Consider the following 19728-nt stretch of genomic DNA (forward strand, 5'->3'; position numbering starts at 1 on the left):
CCGCTGTCACACAGAGACAGCTGATCCCCGAGCAGCTGCAGGAGCGGGAACATGTAACATGTTTCACCCTAAAAAAGGTGAACTTATCCTTTAATGAGCTTTAAAGAAGAACATGGGGAAAAACACCATTTCTTTAAACTACAAGCTTGGGAGTTGCTTTTTAAGTTGAATCTTGTGTTATGGAACAGTATGATTCTTACCAAAACCATCAGTGAAAATATATTCTTGCATCACATATTTTGTGCAATTGATTTTTTAAATGTTACATCACTGCTAAGCATAAAAACAACAGCAACCCCCTAAAATAATTATTTTTCTAAATAGTTTTATAGGTAGTTTTGACTGCAACATTTGTTTTTTTTTTTTTTTGTTTTTGTTTTTTTATCCAGCAGTAATAGGCCAACTGAACAGTGGAGGTAAGAGCTACAACAGATCTTAAAACTATAGAAAACTTTACCCTTTGAAAAAAAAAAAAAGCCCTCAATTTTTTAAACAATAGCTAGTGGCTAAACCATCTATTAGTAAATTTGTGTCCTTTTTAACATAGTACCACATTTTATTATCTTAAAAGCTTAATAAAATATACCCAACCTCACACAGTAGTGTTGTATATTAAAGTGCTTGTGTTGGGACAGTACACAAGCATTTGAACACACAATAAATAAAAAGAGCTCTGCAGAATGGGCTTTTTTTTTACATATCTGCTGGAGATAGCATTGTTGTGGTCAGCAGCCCCTGCCTGAGAAAAGTACTAGCTATGTGGGTACCTCATGCACAAGGAAACACATGACTGCACCTCGGTGGGAGCAACAACAATTTGTTTTAGTGCTAATCATGCACCCTTTTCCACCTCCTCCTCCTCAGGAGCACAGAGCAGACACTTGACTTTCGAGTGCTGTCCCTGTGCTCTTTTTTTCCTCTTCAATTAATATATCCTTGTACTCATCCTGTAGGTGATATATAAACCAAATTGAGAATTATGGAGACGCCTTCCCTATTATTGAAAGAAGCAGGCTATAGCAAGATAGGAGGGACTACATGCCAGTATAACTACAAGTAGCAGATCTGCTTGCTGCTGACACAGATTACGTCTTGTAAAAAGGAGTGAGAGGCAAACAGCTTTTATAGATACAAAAAGTAGAAACTTGATCTTTAATAGGGCTGGTAGTTAAATACTGGGTGAGACTCAGATCCAGCCATTTTCCCACACACCACTATTATATTTTTTATGTTTTTTGTTCTTTACATTATTTTTATTATATTCTTTTTCATTTGTTTTATATTTATTATTTTTTCGGAAAAAGCTTTTTATGCCCAGCTGATGCACTCTCTCTCCTTTAGGTCCTGTAAATTGCGAGCGTGGCTTCCATGGATTGGACTTTTTTTTCCAGCACATCCCACAGATGCTTAATTGGGTTGAGATGTAAAGAATTTGGAGGGCCTGAGGAAAGTGAGGGTGAGGCACAACCCTAATGAAGCAGGATGTCCTCCAGAGGCTGCCATCATGGAAGAGCATAGAACAGCCACCCTATTCCATCAGATTGTGAAGCTGTTATCTCCCAGCCCACTTCCCACAGTTTAGCCTTTCTTTAGCACATGTGCAGCTGATCGCACTGTTGCAATTTGCAAACTTTGCCTCAAGCAGATCAAGCCTAGCAAAAACACCAGTCATTTGGGTACCACATGATTGACAAGGCATTCAACCTCCCACCACTCAGTTGGTTGGCAAGAGCACCTGAAAGCCACACAAAATAGACACAATTCTTCCCCTTCTCACTCCTCACCTTTCAGGTCTTCCCCCGCTGTATCTCATGACCAGTAGCCTCCACTGACAGGGATGATGTATAGCAAAGTGTGTCACAGGTCCTTGCAGCATGTCTGCTAGCAGCACACCACCAGCTGTAGAGTATAGAAGGCAAACTTCTCTGCCCCAGCTGCTGCAGCAAAAAAATAAAGAATAAAAATACAGTCACTGCCACCCACATGCCAAGCATCTAAATTCAAGCTTGTCAAAGCTGCTGTGTTTACAACTCCTGCCTTTCCATCTGGTGGATTCTCCCCCTTACATGAATTTGCAGAATGTGCTGTACCACAATGGCAGGTTCCCAGTTGTTATTTGTTTGCACGTAAGGCCATTCCTGCTCTGTATCATCACATGGAAAGCAATGTTGTGCCATCGTTGGGAAAGGCAGTCAGCCTCAAGGAACACCTTACTGCTGACTCGTGGTCCAGCAAGCATGGTCAGGGACGATATATTTTGTTCACAGCACACTGGGTAACTCTGCTTGCAACTAAAAAGGATGCAAGACAGGGCTCAGTGCTGGAGCTTGTTTTGCTGCCACTTCTCCATACAGCTAGTAGTGATGATGTGAGTCAGGCTAAAAGATGTCATGCAGTGCTTCAGCTTGTCTGTCTAGGGGACAAGAGCCACACCAGAGCAGAGATTCTTTCAGCTCTGCAGAGGCAGGCCCAGAGGTGGTTAATGCCACACTAGCTTAAACCAGGAATGGTGGTGTGTAATAATGGCACTAACCTCCTGTCTCCCCTTCGATAGGGCAAAGTTGACACATGTCATGCCTGGCACATGTCCTCATATTGGTGGTGCAGTGTTTCTTAAACAGGTATCCAGGGTTGCAAGATCTTCTGAAGCAGACCAGAAGAGCCTGTAGCCATTTCAGGCTGTCCTACAAAGCCAGTCTTCGGTTGCTGAAATTCTTCGGGAATTCCACCCACCCATAAACCGGCTGATTTGTGACATCCCTGCCAGGGGACCTCAACTTTGGCAATGCTGCTGTGGCTGCACTTGAAGCAGAGGACCATCAACAAGTACCTGTGTGAGTATGGCACAACGACAGGCTCAGGGCGGCTTGGCTTTTTTTCCCTACACCATTAGCTGCTGATAAAGGATGTATGCACTGTACTGTCACCATTTGAGGAGGCCACAAGGATGGTGAGCCATGACAATGCATGCATCAGTGACACAATCCCTGTTGTGCTTCTGCTTGGGCAGACTCTGTGTGGCATTATGAACAGGGCACTCGAGGCAGAGCAACTGGAAGAAGAGGAGAACTTCCTTTCCTCTCAAGGCCCGCTTTATGCCGACACTATTCTTGCAATGCTGCAGAACACACAAGAGGAGAGGGAGGAGGAGGATTCTGGCAGTTTTGCAGGCATTGAAGCAGAGGAAGACAAATGTCAAATCTTAAGAGATGATTTTCTGTCCCCAGAACCTTTCTGAGTAGTACGTGGCTAGGATACGGTAATCCTCAGTGACCACGAGTACTCTGCTTCTAATGCCTCTACAAACTTGCAGTGCACAGGCTCCCTTGCTCTTCAAAGCCTGCAAAAGGACCAGAGAATTTGTGGCATCAAGGAGAAGGATCATGATTGGTTGGCAACCCTTTGTGACCACCATTACAAGGGAAAAGTCTCAGACTCATCCCAGGGAGCAGAGGATGAAATAACCCCTTAAAGAGGAGATTATGTAACGCCTTTCCAGACTCTGGTAGGTTACCGTCTCATGAAAAAGCTAGTTTTGAGGCTTTTGTTGGTCAAAGGAGAAGCAGTGGAGAAGGGGTCACCTCAGTGTTGCATTTCAAAATTTTTTAGCCCTCAGCGGCTATGGATGTCAGCTTCAATATCACATGGTGGGAGATTATCTAGGTCTAAAATTAAGAGCTTTCCAGTCGACTATCCACTGTGTTACTGGGTCATGAGAATAGATCACTGGCCAGACCTTGCCCAGTATGCAACTGAGCTGCTGGGCTGCCCTGCATCCAGTGTGCTTTCAGAACAGACATTCAGAGCTGACGGAGGTTTTGTGACAGATAAAATAGCGCATCTGTCCACAGACTCCTTTGACCGGCTAACATTTATTAAAATGAATCATTCCTGGATTAGCAGCAGGTATCAAGCCCCTATACCAGGGGTAGGGAACCTATGGTTCGGGGGCCGTATGCGGCCCCCAAAGTCATCTGGACCGGCCCCCCGTGCAGCTGAGTCTGAGTCTCTCAGCTGATCTGTCAGAACGGAGCCGATGCTTCCTGTTTAGTTCCGGCTACGTTCTGACAGTCTGAGTGAGTCACAGGCGGAGTGATATCAAATGCACTCCGCCTGTGACCAATACAGGAAACATCACCTCTTCCTCCAACGCGGCACCGCTACACTTCTCCTAGCCAGCATTTCCGCCAGCAGCACAGCCAGTACAGCAGTACCAGCCAGAGCCAGCAGTACCAGCCAGAACCAGCAGTACCAGCCAGAGCCAGCAGTACTCACAGCAGTACCAGCCAGAGCCAGCAGTACTCACAGCAGTACCAGCCAGAGCCAGCAGTACTCACAGCAGTACCAGCCAGAACCAGCAGTACACACAGCAGTACCAGCCAGAACCAGCAGTACCCACAGCAGAACCAGCAGTACCAGCCAGAGCCAGCAGTACCTAAAGCAGTATCAGCCAGAGTCAGCATTACCTACAACAGTACCAGCCAGCAGTACCTACAGCACAGTACCAGCCAGCAGTACCAGCCTGAGCCAGCAGTACCCACAGCAATACCAGCCAGCAGTACCAGCCTGAGGCAGCAGTACCCACAGCAGTACCCGCCTGAACCAGCAGTACCAGTCAGCAGTACCAGCCAGCAGTACCCACAGCACAGAACCAGCCATCAGTACCAGCCTCAGCCAGCAGTACCCACAGCAGTACCAGTCAGCAGTACCCAAAGCAGTACCAGCCTGAGCCAGGAGTACCCACAGCAGTACCAGCCAGCAGTACCCACAGCAGTATCAGCCTGAGCTAGCAGTACCCACAGCAGTACCAGCCAGCAGTACCAGCCTGAGCCAGCAGTACCCACAGCTGTACCAGCCAGCTATACCCACCAGCAGTACCCGCCAGCAGTTCTTTTCAAAACTTACCACCACAAAAAAGTCGACTGCGCTCCAGACTGACCGACGCAAACCTGGAAAACCTGTTGCGAGTAGCATCATCATCAATACCAGCTAACATCACACACCTCACCAAAGAGAAGCAGTTGCAGCCATCACATTAGGGGTGAGTTAATTAAATGTTTGACCAAATATAACAGGCTAATTTTTAAGGTGATAATTTTGTACGGCCCCCGAATGATTTTATAAATACCCAAATGGCCCTTGGCAGAAAAAAGGTTCCCCACCCCTGCCCTATACCGATGTAATAGATTAAGTGTTTGGATGTGGAATCTCTGCAAGGCTGTATAGGCTGCCCAACTTTGTGGGTGTTGATTTTATCTGGAAGAAATGTTTTGGTATGGGGTTCATGGGCACAATTAGAACCCAAGGACCAATTTTTCCATACCTGTTTGACAGGTGCATATCATTTTTTAATTTTTGACAACAAGGCCATTTCTTGCTTTCATCAAGAGTACCTCTATAGGGTTACAGTATGAAGGCACCACCAACACCCAAAGCCCAATTTTTTTGCACCTGTTACTTCTAGCCAAAGCCTGTGAAACAGACACCAGAATTTATCCAAAAAATCTCTAATCTTCCAAGTGCACTAAATTGTGTCCTCATTATACAGACTCGCTCCCCAAGCCATGGTTAACAAAATAACAAAAGCTTGCAGGGAAAATTTAATTTTTTTCTCTTGATAAATGTAATTTTCGCTGCAGCAGGTTCTTTATACAGTACAGTTGTGCCACATTACAGGCAGACTGAGGGGGCCACCCAGGCACTATATTTAAAGGAATTTTTCATTTTTATTGTTTCATCTGGGATCAACACTGCTCCACTTCCCACTTCTTCATTTCATCAATCTATTTGGACTATGTTATGACTATGAACTTTTTTATAATGAATTTGCATTGCTAAAATTGGGATTTTTTTTCTTGCCATTGCACTTTTTGCTATTGCACTTTATTGGCCTTTGCTGGCGTTAATAAATATACACCTAAGTGAAATATGATAACTCATATTTATTATTATTTATTATATTTATTGGTATAATCCCTTTCACCATTCACTTAAATAGGATAGCATCTATAGGATAGCATTTAATCATTACTAACTGGCTTTATTTATGTTGTTTTTCAACCTTCCACATGTCAAATTAAAAACACATATAATATAGCAAGCTCTGTGTTGCAGGAGAAGGTATATCTGCATTCTCCTCCACATTGGTTTATCAATAAATCGCTGTTCATTTAAAAATTATCTTTTTTTAACAACTTTTTTTGATACATGTCCCCCAAGGCAGTACCCGGACACTATACCATTTGTATGCCCAATAACTTGCATATAAGCCTTCAAAACAGGCACTTTTGATTTTTCTAGTTCAGGTCCCATAGATGTTAATGGGGTACTTTGTTCACCTTCGAACTTTTGCGATGTTCCAAAATTCTAGCGCAAACCAAAGTGTCGTTTGGCCCATTTCTAGTGCCTAATATATTCCACTGACTTTCAAGTGCCATTGTAATGAGGTAAGCAATGTTATTCACTTATCCTGTCAGTGGTTCAGGGCCATCTTAATGAATGGGCACGCTGGGCAGTTTCCCGGGGGCCCCCCCCTTCCCGGAGGGGCCTCAACTGCCCAGTGACCAAGCCCCAGCCAAGCATTAGTCCCGATTCCGTATGCATCACCCCACCAAACTTAGCAGGTGGCAAGCTCCTGTCGGCCCTGCGCTGCTGTCAGGCCACATGGGCCGTGGAGGGGGAGCCCACAACTGTAGGAATGCCTGTCCACCTCCACAGGAACAGGCACACACAGGACAGTCGAGCCTTACTCCCGTCCGTGTGTGTGTTCACCGGACCCAGCCGCCGAACGTGGAAGCTGTCAGTAGTCTGGCACTGCTGTACCAATAAATATTGCTTTATTGATAATTTGCATTTTTATTCTCGTGGGTGATTGTGTAGGCGGGGCCCAAGTGCACTGCATTGCCCGGGCCCTTTAATGCTCTTAAAATGGCACTGCAGTGGTTATAAAGTTATGGCTGATTCATGCATATACTGTATAGATGAAGAGAGAGCTCTGTATCATTCTATTGTCTGGTGCAATCTTCACCTTCTACCTATGATGACTTTTCAGGATTTAAAAGTCCAATACAACCCCATGTGGTCTGCATAGAAATGGAGCCTACAAGTCCTGCAGGTATACCTTCATCCAGCTGATGAGGATGATGAAGGAAGACAAGAAAGCTCAACTGATTTCACAGCAGGTCCAGTCATACAATCCAGTGATTTTTTTTGTCCATGCCTTTACCAAACCAAAATTGGGTGGGCGTCTTAAACTTGGGTGGCTGAACATCAGAGGTGAATAGAAAGATGCAAGACTTATTCTCAGAACTATAAATTGCAATGACCCTAAGAATCAAGGTAAAGTCTCTTAATTTGAGCTTCCTTTGGGTCATGATCAACTATTGGTTCAAATCAGATAAGCTCGGAGAGAGGTGAGCTGCTGATACTTTGTCATACATTTTCCTGGGTGATATTGTGATGTTTGCCAAAAAGGATGATCATTTTATTTGGCAAGAATGGAAACAGACAAGGACAGTCACACTGTTCAACCCATAAGCAGCTATCTACAACTTTGAAACCTAACACTTGACTAACGATAATTCCAGTTAGAAGTATTATGATAACTATGTCTGCTGAAGGCCATTAACTATAAGATCTACCTGAACTAATCTTGGTGCCCTCCATACAAATCTAATGCACATAATTTGATTGGGATTTCATTTAAATTCCAAGTGCTCAATAAAGTGAAAAAAAAAAACATGCCCAACAGCTTCCTGCAGTTCAGCACTGCTCCAGACTCTTTCTTGTTCTCAAACATGGCCTGCTCTTAGGTTTTCTGTGGGCCTCACTTACAAATCAAAGATTCCAGTAATGGTGGAGGGATCAGTGCTCTTTTTACTGACCCACATTTGGGCTTGATGCCTAAAGACTGTGCCAATCAAGTGAAGCAGATAGAAAGCACAATGGAGGAAAACCCAATAAGTAAAATGTATGTAAATCCAACATTTCATATTTCTGATATTTCTATTTTGTACCATGTATTTGTGTAATTAAGTATCCTTTTCTCTTTGTGTTGCTTACTTTGTGTGAAGTCCCCAGTGTTCCTGCCAATCTCTCTGCTTTCTGTTTAAAAAGTGACCACACTAAGCAAGAGAACACAACAGGAACTCAGCCTGCTTTCCTCCAATGATCAGACTTGCCCTGACAACTCCCCCCTCCCTCGGGCATAGCCTTTCACTAGGATGCTCAGTGTGCTGCTGCTTCTCCTCCCCCCACTCCTATGCAGCTGAGTACAGAGGGAATGTGATCACTTAAAATGTGGAAAAACAGTATTTACGTTTTTTTTTTTTTGTATCTATACACAAATGTTTTGCCTTTCATTTCTATTTTGAACTGAATGGTTTGTTTTACCAGATGAGGGTATTTTTTTCTCAAATTATTGAAGAACAAGATTATCAAAAAGATTGAATTTACATTCAGATAAACAGTAACTTTTCTGGACTAGGATTAATTTTCTTTCTCTTCTGCTAATGATGACCATTTTCACAGCCTTGGCATTTTTAATCAAAATATACTTTTATAGAAATACAATTTCATGTTTGTAAGAATTTTGCATTGTAAGTTTTCACGTCAGCATTTTTGATTGGCTCTTGGCACCTAATAAACACAACTTGTTCTCAAGCTTATCACAAGACAGAAAATCACTGCTGTTATGATAAAAGAGGATAGGCTTCTCTTGGAACATATCATTGTACTGTTTGTATTATTTCTACAGTAACAATGTTTTACAAAAGATATGAACAAAAATGAATTGGAGAGTTAGATGCTAATAGCATTAAACATTTCCTCCCACCTGTGGAGTTATAAAAGAAGAATGTGCTGGATTAGCAAGCATAACATGTAGGTTTTGGCAACTAGACAGTAACAAGGTTACTAGAACAAGCAATATGCCCGTAAACAGCACTTCCTGTGGAATATCACCAGTAGATTGCAGGGGAAATTTTTTGAGAGAAAAGGGGATAAGGCATGCTTAGCATTGAAACTTGCCTTTACATTTGCACCCCTGTAAGTGGATATGTATATATTGTGGGGATTTGCTCTGGTAGGTAGGATTTGCGGGTGCAGTATAGAGGCAAAACAGATGGTTCTTCAAAGTAAATCAGGAGTGTTTTATTTACACTTCAGGAACACAAAAGAAACAGTCTTTCTTGGTGTTAACTCACACCCAACAAAAAGGAAAACTGACAGTCTTAAAGGCAGGTTTAAGCACAGCAACAAGTCCATTCACCTGTGTCTCTTTGGTGCTGTTCACACACAGCAATGGGTCAGTTCATCTGCTTGTAAGCTTTTCAGCCTCAACACTCACTTCCACAGCCTTCTGGTGCCTGGAGACAAATCTCAAACACCTGTTAGGCTGTCTGCCTTATAAACCCCAGGCAAGACCTGGCCTGGAGCGTGGGGAGCAGCCACCCACCCATACCTTAACTGCTCCCAATAAGAGCCGGCCCGGATTCGGCTTTGCAGCCACACTAAAATAGAAAAATGTCAAACAGCACTAGCTGCTGCTGACACAGAATTACCGGCTCTTATCTCACCGAGGCCAGGAACCTCGGTGACACGTATCTTCCGTCGACCACGGATCCATGTGCCCTGCCACATACCTCCCCCCTTTGTTCAACCCTCAGGGGGTGAACACATGTCATACAGTGTGCGCGAGACAGGGCATCCGCATTTCCCTGTAGGCGGCCTGCCCTGTGTTCCACTGAGAATTTGAAGTTCTGAAGGGACAGGAACCATCTGGTGACCCGAGCATTTCTCTCCTTGGCCTGGCTCATCCATTGGAGAGGGGAATGGTCGGTCACCAGACGAAATTTCCTCCCCAACAGATAATAGCGAAGAGACTCGAGTGCCCATTTGATAGCCAGGCACTCTCTCTCCACTATACTGTATCGGGTCTCTGCTGGGGTGAGCTTCCGGCTGAGGTACACGACAGGATGCTCCTCCCCATTGACCTCCTGTGATAGTACAGCCCCTAGACCTACTTCCGAGGCATCGGTCTGTACTATAAATCCCTTCTTGAAGTCTGGGGTGACCAAGACTGGGGACCCACATAGTGCTGACTTCAAAGCGGAAAAGGCCTCTTCCGCCTTATCATTCCAGTGAACCATGACGGACTTTCGTCCTTTTAGTAGCCCTGTCAGTGGAGCAGCTAAGGTGGCAAAATGGGGAATGAACCTCATATAATATCCCAGCATTCCCAGGAATGATCTGACCTGCTTAGTGGTGACTGGTCGGGGCCAACTACGTATGGCTTCTATTTTGTTTATTTGGGGTTTGATGACTCCTCGCCCAACCACATACCCCAGGTATTTAGTCTCTTCTAATCCTATTGAACACTTTTTTGGATTAGCGGTAAGCCCGGCCTTCCTAAGGGCATCCACTACCGCCTGCACTTTGGGCAGATGACTTTCCCAATCCCGGCTGTGGATGACGACATCGTCCAGGTAAGCCGAGGCGTACTGACGATGAGGTCGCAACACTATGTCCATTAGTCTTTGGAAGGTGGCAGGGGCGCCATGCAGGCCAAAGGGTAACACCTTATAATGATATAGGCCCTGAGGAGTAACAAAAGCCGTTTTTTCCTTGGCAGACTCCGCCAAGGGTACTTGCCAGTACCCTTTGGTGAGGTCCAGCACTGAAAAATATCGGGCTTGGCCTAATTTCTCAATCAGCTCGTCTACTCGGGGCATAGGGTACGCGTCAAACTTGGAGACCTCGTTTAGCTTACGAAAATCGTTGCAGAACCGCAACGTCCCGTCTGGTTTGGGTACTAAGACTATAGGACTGGCCCATTCACTTTTAGACTCTTCAATAACATCGAGTTTTAACATGAGTTGTACTTCTTCCTCAATAGCATGTCGCCGAGCCTCGGGTACCCGATATGGCTTTACCCGGACCTTGACCCGGGGCTCAGTGACGATATCATGTAGGATTAGAGACGTACGTCCAGGGAGGTCAGAGAACACATCTGTGTTCTGACTAATGAACTCCCTGACTTCCTGGACCTGTTTGGAGGACAGGCTATCTGCAGCTTTTACCGAGGTTACTGCTTCACAGGCTTCAAGAGGAGGGGCTGGACCCTTTTCACCTAGAAACCCTGGCTGGGGGCTGTCGTTCTCGGACAAGTCCCTATCTTTCCACGGCTTTAGTAAATTTACGTGGTACACCTGCTCCGGCTTCCGCCGCCCTGGCTGGTGTACTTTGTAATTTACTTCTCCTATCTTTTCGAGCACCTCATAGGGACCTTGCCACCTAGCTAGGAACTTGCTATCTACTGTTGGTACTAGTACCACTACCCGATCACCCGGGTTAAAGTTCCGGACCCTAGCCTGTCGATTGTAGATCCTACTCTGGGCTCGTTGGGCTGCCTCCATGTGTTCCCGGACCAAGGGCATCACCTTTTCCATCCGTTCCTGCATCTGGGTGACATAGTCAACAACACTTTTGTAGGGGGTGGGTTGTTGTTCCCAGGCCTCTTTGGCTATATCCAACAACCCGCGAGGATGCCTACCATATAACAGTTCGAAGGGCGAGAACCCCGTGGAAGCCTGAGGTACTTCTCGCACTGCAAACATCAGATAGGGTAGAAGCAGGTCCCAGTCCTTACCATCCCTGGAAACTACTCTTTTTAACATGTTTTTTAATGTTTGGTTAAACCTCTCGACCAGGCCATCCGTCTGGGGATGGTAGACGGATGTACGTAATTGTTTTATGTGGAGCAGCTTACAGAGTTCTCTCATAACCTTGGACATAAACGGTGTCCCTTGGTCAGTCAGGAGCTCTTTAGGCAGTCCCACCCGGGAAAACATTTCCATTAACTCCTTAGCTATAAGTTTGGCGGATGTATGTCGCAGGGGTATCGCCTCCGGGTAGCGAGTGGCGTAGTCAAGGATGACTAGAATATGTTGGTGACCCCTGGCAGATTTTGGAACAGGGCCGATTAGATCCATAGCGATTCGTTCAAATGGGACCTCAATTATCGGGAGAGGTATCAGGGGACTACGGAAATGGGGCTGGGGGCTAGTTATCTGACAGACCGGACATGACTTACAATACTCTTCCACTTCTCTGAACACACCGGGCCAATAAAACCTCTGTAGTATGCGGTCCTGTGTTTTCTGCCACCCCAAGTGTCCCCCAAGAACATGTTGGTGGGCAAGCTCCATAACAAGCTTGCGGTATGCTGTGGGCACCACCAACTGTTCAACCAGTTCACCCCGGATTTGATTCACTCGATATAACATTTCCTGTTGAACAATAAAACGTGGAAACATCAATTCAGCCCCAGGGTTTTTTGGTTTACCATTAATGATTACAACATTTTCCCAGGCCCTGCTTAGGGACGTATCCCGGTGTTGTGCGGTCCCAAAATTTTCCCCGGAGACATTGAGGTCTGCCAACTCAGGGCCGGATGGCAAGTCCTCCACGTCTCCCACCATTACATTTAGTGGGGTGGTGTCCCCCTCTATCACAGAAGCTGTGGTCACCCCTACTGTGGGCCCTTCGGACTCAGGCTCCCAGGGCTCTGGCCTCACACTGGAACCAGGCCATTCTGCTAGGGTTGTCCCTGTCTCAGGCTTGTCAGACCCTTTAACCGTAGGCCACAGTGCCGGAAAACCTGGAAAGTCCCTTCCGATTATTAGTTCATGCGGTAACTTGGTAGCGACAGCCACCTCATGGGTCCATTTGCCGGCCGCTGTAGACAAAGTTACCAGCGCTGTGGGATAGTCCTTTAAGTCTCCATGAATACATACGACCCCGACTCTGCGGCCGGTATATTCAGCAGGCCGTATTAACGCCGTTCTCACCAGGGACACCAGACTTCCTGAGTCCAGCAGAGCCACTGCAAAAGTGTCTCCCACTTCCACCTGACACAGATGGTTACTGTCGATCACCTCACCAGTGCCTGTGGCGCATAGCTTTCGTGCATACAACGAGTGGCGGTGTCCATAGTTAGTCTCCATAGGCTCGTCCTGTTGGGGACACTCAGCCCTCACGTGACCTGGCTCCTGACACCGCCAGCAGACTATTGGGGCCGGGCGTACAGGGAGTACGTCTTGAGTGTGTCTCATTGCCACCAAGCGTTGGGTCTGTGGCGGAGATTTCCGGGGTTTGACTGGCCCCCTCCCCCCTGTACATCCCTGCAAGTTCTTGGTGGCCTCATAGCGCTCCACCAGGTCAACCATATCCAGAGCATTGTCAGGAGAAGCCTGGCCGATCCAGTGCTGGAGGGGATAAGGCAAGGCCCTCCAAAACATGTCAGCCAATAAGCGGTCCAGCATATCAGAGGGTTTTAACAGATCAGGCTGCAGCCATTTTTGCAGTCTGTGCAGTAAATCGTAATATTGTGGCCTTGCCGGTTCGGCCGCTTTGTAGCCCCACTGATGCACTCGCTGAGCGCGGACTAAGACATTCACGCCCAGTCTCGCCAGGATCTCACCTTTTACGGTCGGGTAGTCGGCAGCTTGGTCATCTGTCAAATCGAAAAACACCTGCTGGGGTCCGGATGCCAGGAACGGAGCGACCACCTCAGCCCACTGGTCACGGGGTAGCTTCTCCCGGACCGCCACTTTTTCAAATATGGCGAGGTACGTCTCGACGTCATCCGTGGGAGCCATCTTGGGTATCGCTGCACGGACCGCTTTCCGGGCATCATGCACTCCCCGAGACACCCCAGACTTTTCCAATGCCAACACATGTTGCAGCAGCCGTTGATTAGTCTCCTGCTGTGCACGCATAGCCTCCTCATGTCTTTTCTGCTGTTGCAGGTTAGTTTCCCGCTGTAGCTCTATGGCCTGCTGTTGTCCTAAACTGGCCTGGGTAAGCTGCCTTATCAATTCCTCCATCTTTTCCTGTGGCTGCAGCTTAGCAGGCTTAATATACGACATGTACAGTCACATTCAGCAGAACAAAAATATTTTGGCGTTTTACGCCAGCCTCACTGCGCATGCCCGCATCCTCCACCAAATGTGGGGATTTGCTCTGGTAGGTAGGATTTGCGGGTGCAGTATAGAGGCAAAACAGATGGTTCTTCAAAGTAAATCAGGAGTGTTTTATTTACACTTCAGGAACACAAAAGAAACAGTCTTTCTTGGTGTTAACTCACACCCAACAAAAAGGAAAACTGACAGTCTTAAAGGCAGGTTTAAGCACAGCAACAAGTCCATTCACCTGTGTCTCTTTGGTGCTGTTCACACACAGCAATGGGTCAGTTCATCTGCTTGTAAGCTTTTCAGCCTCAACACTCACTTCCACAGCCTTCTGGTGCCTGGAGACAAATCTCAAACACCTGTTAGGCTGTCTGCCTTATAAACCCCAGGCAAGACCTGGCCTGGAGCGTGGGGAGCAGCCACCCACCCATACCTTAACTGCTCCCAATAAGAGCCGGCCCGGATTCGGCTTTGCAGCCACACTAAAATAGAAAAATGTCAAACAGCACTAGCTGCTGCTGACACAGAATTACCGGCTCTTATCTCACCGAGGCCAGGAACCTCGGTGACACGTATCTTCCGTCGACCACGGATCCATGTGCCCTGCCACAATATATATATATATATATATATATATATATATATATATATATATATACGGTATTCCTTTGCAAAGTATTGTTTCCTTTTGTATGGTATTAGTGTACTGATGATGAGACCAATCAACACCCCATAGGGCAGTCCTGTTCTTTGGAGGCAAGAACACTTTTTTAACCACTTCAATACTGGGCACTTTTATCCCCTTCTTGCCCAGGCCAATTTCAGCTTTCTGCGCTGTAGGACTTTAAATGACAATCCCAAACTCATTTTTTTCATCATTTTGTTCATACAACTAGAGCTTTCCTTTAGTGGTATTTATTCACCACTGGCTGGGCTTTTTATTTTTTGCTAAACAAACCAAAAAAGACAGAAAATTTTGAAAACAAAACACGTTTTTCTTCATTTCTGATAAAAAAAATTTGCAAATAACTAATTGTTTTTCATAAATTTAGCCCAAAATGTATTCTGCCAATTTATTTTGGTGAAAATAACCAAAATCTGTGTATATTATTCAGTCTGTAGAAAAGTTATTCAGTCCACAAACTATGATATGTACAGTATATCTTAAAATTGGTCAATCCTGATATACTGGTGAACTCATCAAAATATATATATACATATATATATATATATATATATATATATATATATATATATATATATATATATATATACACACAGTATCTCACAAAAGTGAGTACACCACTCACATTTTTTAAATATTGCCAATGGTTTAGACATTAATGGCGTTGTGTTGAGTTATTTTGAAGGGACAGCAAACTTACACTGTTTTACAAGCTGTACACTCACTACTTTACATTGTAGCAAAGTGTAATTTTTTCAGTGTTGTCACATGAAAAGATATAATGAAGTATTTACAAAAATGTGAGGGGTGTACTCACTTTTGTGAGATACTGTATATATGTGTATGTATATATATATATATATATATATATATATATATACAGTGGCGGCTGGTACTCAAAATTTTTGGGGGGGCGCAAAAAGAAAAATGTAATAGGTATTGCTTCGCGGCAAAAAACGCGGTAAAAAATTGCGTGACTTTGAGGTCATGGTACAGGCATGGCACAGATGGTATAGGCATGGCACAGATGATGGTACAGGCATGGCACAGGCATGGCACAGGTGATGGTACAGGCATGGCACAGGTGATGGTATAGGCATGGCACAGGTGATGGTATAGGCATGGCACAGGTGATGGAATAGGCATGGCACAGGTGATGGTATAGGCATGGCACAGGTGATGGAATAGGCATGGCACAAGTGATGGAATAGGCATTGCACAGATGATGGTACAGGCATGGCACAGGTGATGGTACAGGCATGGCACAGGTGATGGTATAGGCATGGCACAGGTGATGGTATAGGCATGGCACAGATGGTATAGGCATGGCACAGGTGATGGAATAGACATGGCACAGATGATTGTATAGGCATGACACAGGTGATGGAATAGGCATGGCACAGGTGATGGTATAGGCATGGCACAGGTGATGGAATAGGCATGGCACAAGTGATGGAATAGGCATTGCACAGGTGATGGTACAGGCATGGCACAGGTGATGGTACAGGCATGGCACAGGTGATGGAATAGGCATGGCACAGATGGTATAGGCATGGCACAGGTGATGGAATAGGCACGGCACAGATGGTACAGGCATGGCACAGGTGATAGAATAGGCATGGCACAGGTGATGGTATATGCATGGCACCAATGGAGCAGGCTCCAAAAGGGGGGTGGGTGTAGCGCAGTGCTCTGCGCTACAGTTACGCCCCAGAAGGCCGCCTCTCAGCGCCTCTGCGGGTGGAAAACCCCACCCCCCATAGGCACCAATGAGGCGGGCGCCCCTCAAAATTTTTTTTTTTTTTTTTTTTAATCTTTTTTTTTTTTCTTTTTCTTTTTTTTTGGGGGGGGGGGGGCGGCCACCACTGTATATATATATATATATATATATATATATATATTACATTGCTGTAGGCCAGCATTTTACTGAATAAAGCTGATTGTTTTGTTGTGATTAGCTGTGATTAGTCAAAGCTAATCATATGGTACAGATGGGCTGTGATTGGCCCTGTCTGTACCATGTGATCACATGGACCAATCACAGCTGGCAACACAATTGTACACAATGGATGGCATGAAAGCCTTCCATTGTGTACAACTGTCATGTGACCTGCTGTGATTGGTCACAGTGGTCACATGGTACAAGGCAGCGGTATCATGGTATGATCAGTCATCGGCTGTGTCCTGTGCAATCAGTGTTTTTTGAGAGGACTTCACATGTCGTCCACTCAGGATGGTAAAGCTGCCGCCTGGCCGTCGTTCTGCTATAGGCCAGGAGGGAAGGCGTTAACTACTTTCCTCCCATAGGATGTCATATAACGTCCTGGACTTTGAATGGCGATATCTGAATGATGCCTGCAGCTCTTTTTTTCAGCAGGTGATTCCCTGCAAAGTAAAAACCATCATAGCAACTTGATTGCTTTTACAGACGGCAATCCGCAAGCTAGAGAATGAATCCGCTGGTGGTGGCGGTTTACCATAGAGAGGACCAGATGGTCCCATCCCTATGGCCCTTGGAGGCCAGAAGCAATGTCATTAGTCACCGGCAGATGTAAACACCACCAGTCTTTTTGCTGAGAAGCCTTAGATCATTTTTTTTTTGTTTGTTTTATTTATTTTTAATTTCAGGCTTTCCAGCATAGAGGAGAGACCTGGGGAATTATAGACCCCATATCAACCTGTAAAGAGGACTTGTCATACCCTATTCCTATTACAAGGGATGTTTACATTCCTTGTAATAGAAAAAAAGTGATAAAAAAAAATATAAAGGGAAAGTGTAAAAATAAAAAATAAAAATGAAATAAACAATAATAAAAACAAAAATGTAAAGCGCCCCTGTCCCCTCGTACTCGCACGCAGAAGCAAATGCATATGTTAGGTATCTATTTACTTGGCATGACATCATCTTTCACATTATACAAAAAAAAATTGACTAAGTTTAGTGTTTTGCGTAAATACCGTGTGACAAAAAAAAAAATTGCAACAACCGCCATTTCTTTCCCTAGGGTCTCTGCTTAAAAAATATTTACAGTATCTCACAAAAGTGAGTACCCCCTCACATTTTTGTAAATTTTTTATTATATTTTTTCATGTGACAACACTGAAGAAATGACACTTTGCTACAATGTAATGTAGTGAGTGTACAGCTTGTATAACAGCGTATATTTGCTGTCCCCTCAAAATAACTCAACACACAGCCATTAATGTCAAAGCCTCTGGTAACAAAAGTGAGTACATCCCTAAGTGAAAATGTCTGAATTGGGCCCAATTAGCCATTTACCCTCCCCTGTGTCATGTGACTCGTTAGTATTACAAATTCTCAGATGTGAATGGGGAGCAAGTGTGTTAAATTTGGTGTTATCGCTCTCACTCTCTCATACTGGTCACTGGAAGTTCAACATGGCACCTCATGGCAAAGAACTCTCTGAGGATCTGAAAAAAATGATATGTTGCTCTACATAAAGATGACCTAGGCTATAAGAAGGTTGCCAAGATCCTGAAACTGAGCTGCAGCACGGTGGCCAAAACAATACAGTGGTTTAACAGGACAGGTTCCACTCAGCAATGATCGATCAAAGAAGTTGAGTGCACATGCTCAGCGTCATATCCAAAGGTTGTCTTTGGAGTAATAAACGTATGAGTGCTGCCAGCATTGCTGCAGAGGTTGAAGGGGTGGGGGAGTCAGCCTGTCAGTGCTCAGACCACACGCTGCACACTGCATCAAATTGGTCTGCATGGCTGTCATCCCAGAATAAAGCCTCTTCTAAATATGATGCACAGGAAAGCCCGCAAACAGTTTTCTGAAGACAAGCAAACTAAAGACATGGATTACTGGAACTGTCCTGTCCTGTCTGATGAGACCAAGATAAACTTATCTGGTTCAAATGGTGTCAAGCGTGTGTGGTGGCAACAAGGTGAGTACAAAGACAAGTGTGTCTTGCCTACAGTCAAGCATGGTGGTGGGAGTGTCATGGTCTGGGGCTGCATGAGTGCTGCCAGCACTGGGGAGCTACAGTTCATTGAGGGAACCATGAATGCCAACGTGTACTATGACATACTGAAGCAAACCATGATCCCCACCCTTCAGAGACTGGGCTGCAGGGCAGTATTCCAACATGATAACGACCCCAAACACACCTCCAAGACAACCACTGCCTTGTTAAAGAAGCTGAGGGTGAAGGTGATGGACTGGCCAAGCATGTCTCCAGACCTAAACCCTATTGAGCATCTGTGGGGCATCCTCAAATGGAAGGTGAAGGAGCACAAGGTCTCTAACATCCACTAGCTCAGTGATGTCGTCATGGAGGAGTGGAAGAGGACTCCGGTGGCAACCCGTAAAGCTCTGGTGAACTCTATGCTCAAGGGGGTTAAGGCAGTGCTGGAAAATAATGGAAAATAATAGAGGTGTACTCACTTTTGTTGCCAGCGGTTTAGACATTAATGACTTTGTGTTGAGTTATGTTGAGGGGACAGCAAATTTACACTGTTATACAAGCTGTACACTCAGTACTTTACATTGTAACAAAGTGTAATTTCTTCAGTGTTCTCACGTGAAAAGGCATAATAAAATATTTACAAAAATGTGAGGGGTGCACTTACTTTTGTGAGATACCGTATATATATATATATATATTTGAATCTAGAGAACAAAGTCCACTATATGTTTCCAATGTCTGTTTCTTTTTTCACCTTTTACTGAAAGCATATGGGAGATACAGAGTTTGTAAACTCATCCTGTTCAAGGTTTTAAACAGTATTAAAAAAAAGGGGGGAGGGGGGGTAAACATGAAAGTACAGAAGACACCAGTGCACAGGGAGGCATTCACTTTGTTCTATTGTACTCCCCCAAATAGTGCTGACACCACACTTTGCAAGGGTCTTGACTTTAAATATTCCTCCTAGCAAGTCAACAGGGTATGAGTCAGCCCTAGTACTAGATGTAATTTCCAGTAAACAATAAAGAAACAGTATGTAAAAAACGGTTTGCAATAGATAGTTACTCTTTATATTTATTTTAAAGGGATTGTAAAGGCAGAAGTTTTTTTTTTATCTGAATGTATTTAATGTGTGCAG

This window comes from Pelophylax lessonae, assembly GCF_965119305.1.
Source record: "Pelophylax lessonae genome assembly, chromosome: 8".
Lineage (NCBI taxonomy): Eukaryota > Metazoa > Chordata > Amphibia > Anura > Ranidae > Pelophylax > Pelophylax lessonae.